Consider the following 5,814-nt stretch of genomic DNA (forward strand, 5'->3'; position numbering starts at 1 on the left):
GGAGGGGCAAGGATAAGGGACGAAGACCGGGATAACTGTCGAATGCGATCATACCAGCACTAAAGCACCGGATCCCATCAGAACTCCGAAGTTAAGCGTGCTTGGGCGAGAGTAGTACTAGGATGGGTCCTCGTGTTGCATTCCCTTTTTAATTTTTTTCGCGCCGCTTGCAAAACAAAACGCACGTGTAAGTAATATATTTACCGTGTTTTATTATTTTGCACGAGTGCGGTAAGTCATAGCTGGGTGCTCACGATTCACGGGTCCAGCGTCAGTGTTGTGGCGCGGCAAGCGTGCACTGGTGCGGTTGAGAGGGAGGGGTGGAAACCGCGTTAAACTCGTCTCCGTAGTTGAGAGGGAGCGGCCAATGCAATGTACAATCGTCTTTGTGGTGGAGCTGGGAGGGGCAAGGATAAGGGACGAAGACCGGGGTAACATGTCGGATGCGATCATACCAGCACTAAAGCACCGGATCCGATCAGAACTCCGAAGTTAAGCGTGCTTGGGCGAGAGTAGTACTAGGATGGGTGACCTCTTGGGAAGTCCTCGTGTTGCATTCCCTTTTTAATTTTTTTCGCGCCGCTTGCAAAACAAAACGCACGTGTAAGTAATATATTTACCGTGTTTTATTATTTTGCACGAGTGCGGTAAGTCATAGCTGGGTGCTCACGATTCACGGGTCCAGCGTCGGCGTTGTGGCGCGGCAAGCGTGCACTGGTGCGGTTGAGAGGGAGGGGTGGAAACCGCGTTAAACTCGTCTCCGTAGTTGAGAGGGAGCGGCCAAAGCAATGTACAATCGTCTTTGTGGTGGAGCTGGGAGGGGCAAGGATAAGGGACGAAGACCGGGGTAACATGTCGGATGCGATCATACCAGCACTAAAGCACCGGATCCCATCAGAACTCCGAAGTTAAACGTGCTTGGGCGAGAGTAGTACTAGGATGGGTGACCTCCTGGGAAGTCCTCGTGTTGCATTCCCTTTTTAATTTTTTTCGCGCCGCTTGCAAAACAAAACACACATGTAAGTAATATATTTACCGTGTTTTATTATTTTGCACGAGTGCGGTAAGTCATAGCTGGGTGCTCACGATTCACGGGTCCAGCGTCGGCGTTGTGGCGCGGCAAGCGTGCACTGGTGCGGTTGAGAGGGAGGGGTGGAAACCGCGTTAAACTCATCTCCGTAGTTGAGAGGGAGCGGCCAAAGCAATGTACAATCGTCTTTGTAGTGGAGCTGGGAGGGGCAAGGATAAGGGACGAAGACCGGGGTAACATGTTGGATGCGATCATACCAGCACTAAAGCACCGGATCCCATCAGAACTCCGAAGTTAAGCGTGCTTGGGCGAGAGTAGTAGTAGGATGGGTGACCTCCTGGGAAGTCCTCGTGTTGCATTCCCTTTTTAATTTTTTTCGCGCCGCTTGCAAAACAAAACGCACGTGTAAGTAATATATTTACCGTGTTTTATTATTTTGCACGAGTGCGGTAAGTCATAGCTGGGTGCTCACGATTCACGGGTCCAGCGTCGGCGTTGTGGCGCGGCAAGCGTGCACTAGTGCGGTTGAGAGGGAGGGGTGGAAACCGCATTAAACTCGTCTCCGTAGTTGAGAGGGAGCGGCCAAAGCAATGTCCAATCGTCTTTGTAGTGGAGCTGGGAGGGGCAAGGATAAGGGACGAAGACCGGGGTAACATGTCGGATGCGATCATACCAGCACTAAAGCACCGGATCCATCAGAACTCCGAAGTTAAGCGTGCTTGGGCGAGAGTAGTACTAGGATGGGTGACCTCCTGGGAAGTCCTCGTGTTGCATTCCCTTTTTAATTTTTTTCGCGCCGCTTGCAAAACAAAACGCACGTGTAAGTAATATATTTACCGTGTTTTATTATTTTGCACGAGTGCGGTAAGTCATAGCTGGGTGCTCACGATTCACGGGTCCAGCGTCGGCGTTGTGGCGCGGCAAGCGTGCACTGGTGCGGTTGAGAGGGAGGGGTGGAAACCGCGTTAAACTCGTCTCCGTAGTTGAGAGGGAGCGGCCAAAGCAATGTACAATCGTCTTTGTAGTGGAGCTGGGAGGGGCAAGGATAAGGGACGAAGACCGGGGTAACATGTCGGATGCGATCATACCAGCAATAAAGCACCGGATGCCATCAGAACTCCGAAGTTAAGCGTGCTTGGGCGAGAGTAGTACTAGGATGGGTGACCTCCTGGGAAGTCCTCGTGTTGCATTCCCTTTTTAATTTTTTTCGCGCCGCTTGCAAAACAAAACGCACGTGTAAGTAATATATTTACCGTGTTTTATTATTTTGCACGAGTGCGGTAAGTCATAGCTGGGTGCTCACGATTCACGGGTCCAGCGTCGGCGTTGTGGCGCGGCAAGCGTGCACTGGTGCGGTTGAGAGGGAGGGGTGGAAACCGCGTTAAACTCGTCTCCGTAGTTGAGAGGGAGCGGCCAAAGCAATGTACAATCGTCTTTGTAGTGGAGCTGGGAGGGGCAAGGATAAGGGACGAAGACCGGGGTAACATGTCGGATGCGATCATACCAGCACTAAAGCACCAGATCCCATCAAAACTTCGAAGTTAAGCGTGCTTGGGCGAGAGTAGTACTAGGATGGGTGACCTCCTGGGAAGTCCTCGTGTTGCATTCCCTTTTTAATTTTTTTCGCGCCGGTTGCAAAACAAAACGCACGTGTAAGTAATATATTTACCATGTTTTATTATTTTGCACGAGTGCGGTAAGTCATAGCTGGGTGCTCACGATTCACGGGTCCAGCGTCGGCGTTGTGGCGCGGCAAGCGTGCACTGGTGCGGTTGAGAGGGAGGGGTGGAAACCGCGTTAAACTCGTCTCCGTAGTTGAGAGGTAGCGGCCAAAGCAATGTACAATCGTCTTTGTGGTGGAGCTGGGAGGGGCAAGGATAAGGGACGAAGACCGGGGTAACATGTCGGATGCGATCATACCAGCACTAAAGCAAAGGATCCCATCAGAACTCCGAAGTTAAGCGTGCTTGGGCGAGAGTAGTACTAGGATGGGTGACCTCCTGGGAAGTCCTCGTGTTGCATTCCCTTTTTAATTTTTTTCGTGCCGCTTGCAAAACAAAACGCACGTGTAAGTAATATATTTGCCGTGTTTTATTATTTTGCACGAGTGCGGTAAGTCATAGCTGGGTGCTCACGATTCACTGGTCCAGCGTCGGCGTTGTGGCGCGGCAAGCGTGCACTGGTGCGGTTGAGAGGGAGGGGTGGAAACCGCGTTAAACTCATCTCCGTAGTTGAGAGGGAGCGGCCAAAGCAATGTACAATCGTCTTTGTAGTGGAGCTGGGAGGGGCAAGGATAAGGGACGAAGACCGGGGTAACATGTCGGATGCGATCATACCAGCACTAAAGCACCGGATCCGATCAGAACTCCGAAGTTAAGCGTGTTTGGGCGAGAGTAGTACTAGGATGGGTGACCTCCTGGGAAGTCCTCGTGTTGCATTCCCTTTTTAATTTTTTTCGCGCCGCTTGCAAAACAAAACGCACGTGTAAGTAATATATTTACCGTGTTTTATTATTTTGCACGAGTGCGGTAAGTCATAGCTGGGTGCTCACGATTCACGGGTCCAGCGTCGGCGTTGTGGCGCGGCAAGCGTGCACTGGCGCGGTTGAGAGGGAGGGGTGGAAACCGCGTTAAACTCATCTCCGTAGTTGAGAGGGATCGGCCAAAGCAATGTACAATCGTCTTTGTAGTGGAGCTGGGAGGGGCAAGGATAAGGGACGAAGACCGGGATAACATGTCGGATGCGATCATACCAGCACTAAAGCACCGGATCCCATCAGAACTCCGAAGTTAAGCGTGCTTGGGCGAGAGTAGTACTAGGATGGTTGACCTCCTGGGAAGTCCTCGTGTTGCATTCCCTTTTTAATTTTTTTCGCGCCGCTTGCAAAACAAAACGCACGTGTAAGTAATATATTTACCGTGTTTTATTATTTTGCACGAGTGCGGTAAGTCATAGATGGGTGCTCACGATTCACGGGTCCAGCGTCGGCGTTGTGGCGCGGCAAGTGTGCACTGGTGCGGTTGAGAGGGAGGGGTGGAAACCGCGTTAAACTCGTCTCCGTAGTTGAGAGGGAGCGGCCAAAGCAATGTACAATCGTCTTTGTGGTGGAGCTGGGAGGGGCAAGGATAAGGGACGAAGACCGGGGTAACATGTCGGATGCGATCATACCAGCACTAAAGCACCGGATCCCATCAGAACTCCGAAGTTAAGCGTGCTTGGGCGAGAGTAGTACTAGGATGGGTGACTTCTTGGGAAGTCCTCGTGTTGCATTCCCTTTTTAATTTTTTTCGCGCCGCTTGCAAAACAAAACGCACGTGTAAGTAATATATTTACCGTGTTTTATTATTTTGCACGAGTGCGGTAAGTCATAGCTGGGTGCTCCCGATTCATGGGTCCAGCGTCGGCGTTGTGGCGCGGCAAGCGTGCACTGGTGCGGTTGAGAGGGAGGGGTGGAAACCGCGTTAAACTCGTCTCCGTAGTTGAGAGGGAGCGGCCAAAGCAATGTACAATCGTCTTTGTACTGGAGCTGGGAGGGGCAAGGATAAGGGACGAAGACCGGGGTAACATGTCGGATGCGATCATACCAGCACTAAAGCACCGGATCCCATCAGAACTCCGAAGTTAAGCGTGCTTGGGCGAGAGTAGTACTAGGATGGGTGACCTCCTGGGAAGTCCTCGTGTTGCATTCCCTTTTTAATTTTTTTCGCGCCGCTTGCAAAACAAAACGCACGTGTAAGTAATATATTTACCGTGTTTTATTATTTTGCACGAGTGCGGTAAGTCATAGCTGGGTGCTCACGATTCACGGGTCCAGCGTCGGCGTTGTGGCGCGGCAAGCGTGCACTGGTGCGGTTGAGAGGGAGGGGTGGAAACCGCGTTAAACTCGTCTCCGTAGTTGAGAGGGAGCGGCCAAAGCAATGTACAATCGTCTTTGTGGTGGAGCTGGGAGGGGCAATGATAAGGGACGAAGACCGGGGTAACATGTCGGATGCGATCATACTAGCACTAAAGCACCGGATCCCATCAGAACTCCGAAGTTAAGCGTGGTTGGGCGAGAGTAGTACTAGGATGGGTGACCTCTTGGGAAGTCCTCGTGTTGCATTCCCTTTTTAATTTTTTTCGCGCCGCTTGCAAAACAAAATGCACGTGTAAGTAATATATTTACCGTGTTTTATTATTTTGCACGAGTGCGGTAAGTCATAGCTGGGTGCTCACAATTCACGGGTCCAGCGTCAGCGTGGTGGCGCGGCAAGCGTGCACTAGTGCGGTTGAGAGGGAGGGGTGGAAACCGCATTAAACTCGTCTTCGTAGTTGAGAGGGAGCGGCCAAAGCAATGTACAATCGTCTTTGTAGTGGAGCTGGGAGGGGCAAGGATAAGGGACGAAGACCGGGGTAACATGTCGGATGCGATCATACCAGCACTAAAGCACCGGATCCCATCAGAACTCCGAAGTTAAGCGTGCTTGGGCGAGAGTAGTACTAGGATGGGTGACCTCCTGGGAAGTCCTCGTGTTGCATTCCCTTTTTAATTTTTTTCATGCCGCTTGCAAAACAAAACGCACGTGTAAGTAATATATTTACCGTGTTTTATTATTTTGCACGAGTGCGGTAAGTCATAGCTGGGTGCTCACGATTCACGGGTCCAGCGTCGACGTTGTGGCGCGGCAAGCGTGCACTGGTGCGGTTGAGAGGGAGGGGTGGAAACCGCGTTAAACTCGTCTCCGTAGTTGAGAGGGAGCGGCCAAAGCAATGTACAATCGTCTTTGTAGTGGAGCTGGGAGGGG

General features: G+C 51.6%; 13 non-coding genes and 1 pseudogene across 13 annotated transcripts; all 14 read left to right on the forward strand.

Moving 5' to 3' along the window:
* The first annotated feature begins 40 nt into the window (after positions 1–40).
* Positions 41–144, forward strand: LOC123174298 (uncharacterized; annotated as a pseudogene).
* Positions 145–441: 297 nt separating this feature from the next.
* LOC123174259 (5S ribosomal RNA) lies at positions 442–560 on the forward strand. The gene has a single exon (XR_006486900.1). It is a non-coding gene; the product is annotated as a 5S ribosomal RNA (ribosomal RNA).
* Positions 561–857: 297 nt separating this feature from the next.
* On the forward strand, positions 858–976 carry LOC123174331 (5S ribosomal RNA). The gene has a single exon (XR_006486960.1). It is a non-coding gene; the product is annotated as a 5S ribosomal RNA (ribosomal RNA).
* A 297-nt stretch (positions 977–1,273) lies between these two features.
* On the forward strand, positions 1,274–1,392 carry LOC123174343 (5S ribosomal RNA). The gene has a single exon (XR_006486971.1). It is a non-coding gene; the product is annotated as a 5S ribosomal RNA (ribosomal RNA).
* A 297-nt stretch (positions 1,393–1,689) lies between these two features.
* Positions 1,690–1,807, forward strand: LOC123174279 (5S ribosomal RNA). Its single transcript, XR_006486919.1, has one exon. It is a non-coding gene; the product is annotated as a 5S ribosomal RNA (ribosomal RNA).
* A 297-nt stretch (positions 1,808–2,104) lies between these two features.
* On the forward strand, positions 2,105–2,223 carry LOC123174290 (5S ribosomal RNA). The gene has a single exon (XR_006486929.1). It is a non-coding gene; the product is annotated as a 5S ribosomal RNA (ribosomal RNA).
* Positions 2,224–2,520: 297 nt separating this feature from the next.
* LOC123174287 (5S ribosomal RNA) lies at positions 2,521–2,639 on the forward strand. Its single transcript, XR_006486926.1, has one exon. It is a non-coding gene; the product is annotated as a 5S ribosomal RNA (ribosomal RNA).
* Positions 2,640–2,936: 297 nt separating this feature from the next.
* Positions 2,937–3,055, forward strand: LOC123174280 (5S ribosomal RNA). The gene has a single exon (XR_006486920.1). It is a non-coding gene; the product is annotated as a 5S ribosomal RNA (ribosomal RNA).
* Positions 3,056–3,352: 297 nt separating this feature from the next.
* On the forward strand, positions 3,353–3,471 carry LOC123174271 (5S ribosomal RNA). The gene has a single exon (XR_006486911.1). It is a non-coding gene; the product is annotated as a 5S ribosomal RNA (ribosomal RNA).
* A 297-nt stretch (positions 3,472–3,768) lies between these two features.
* On the forward strand, positions 3,769–3,887 carry LOC123174340 (5S ribosomal RNA). The gene has a single exon (XR_006486968.1). It is a non-coding gene; the product is annotated as a 5S ribosomal RNA (ribosomal RNA).
* Positions 3,888–4,184: 297 nt separating this feature from the next.
* On the forward strand, positions 4,185–4,303 carry LOC123174250 (5S ribosomal RNA). Its single transcript, XR_006486892.1, has one exon. It is a non-coding gene; the product is annotated as a 5S ribosomal RNA (ribosomal RNA).
* A 297-nt stretch (positions 4,304–4,600) lies between these two features.
* On the forward strand, positions 4,601–4,719 carry LOC123174314 (5S ribosomal RNA). The gene has a single exon (XR_006486944.1). It is a non-coding gene; the product is annotated as a 5S ribosomal RNA (ribosomal RNA).
* A 297-nt stretch (positions 4,720–5,016) lies between these two features.
* On the forward strand, positions 5,017–5,135 carry LOC123174283 (5S ribosomal RNA). Its single transcript, XR_006486923.1, has one exon. It is a non-coding gene; the product is annotated as a 5S ribosomal RNA (ribosomal RNA).
* Positions 5,136–5,432: 297 nt separating this feature from the next.
* Positions 5,433–5,551, forward strand: LOC123174315 (5S ribosomal RNA). Its single transcript, XR_006486945.1, has one exon. It is a non-coding gene; the product is annotated as a 5S ribosomal RNA (ribosomal RNA).
* Positions 5,552–5,814: the final 263 nt, after the last annotated feature.

Source organism: Triticum aestivum, unplaced genomic scaffold (assembly GCF_018294505.1).
Source record: "Triticum aestivum cultivar Chinese Spring unplaced genomic scaffold, IWGSC CS RefSeq v2.1 scaffold2488, whole genome shotgun sequence".
NCBI lineage: Eukaryota > Viridiplantae > Streptophyta > Magnoliopsida > Poales > Poaceae > Triticum > Triticum aestivum.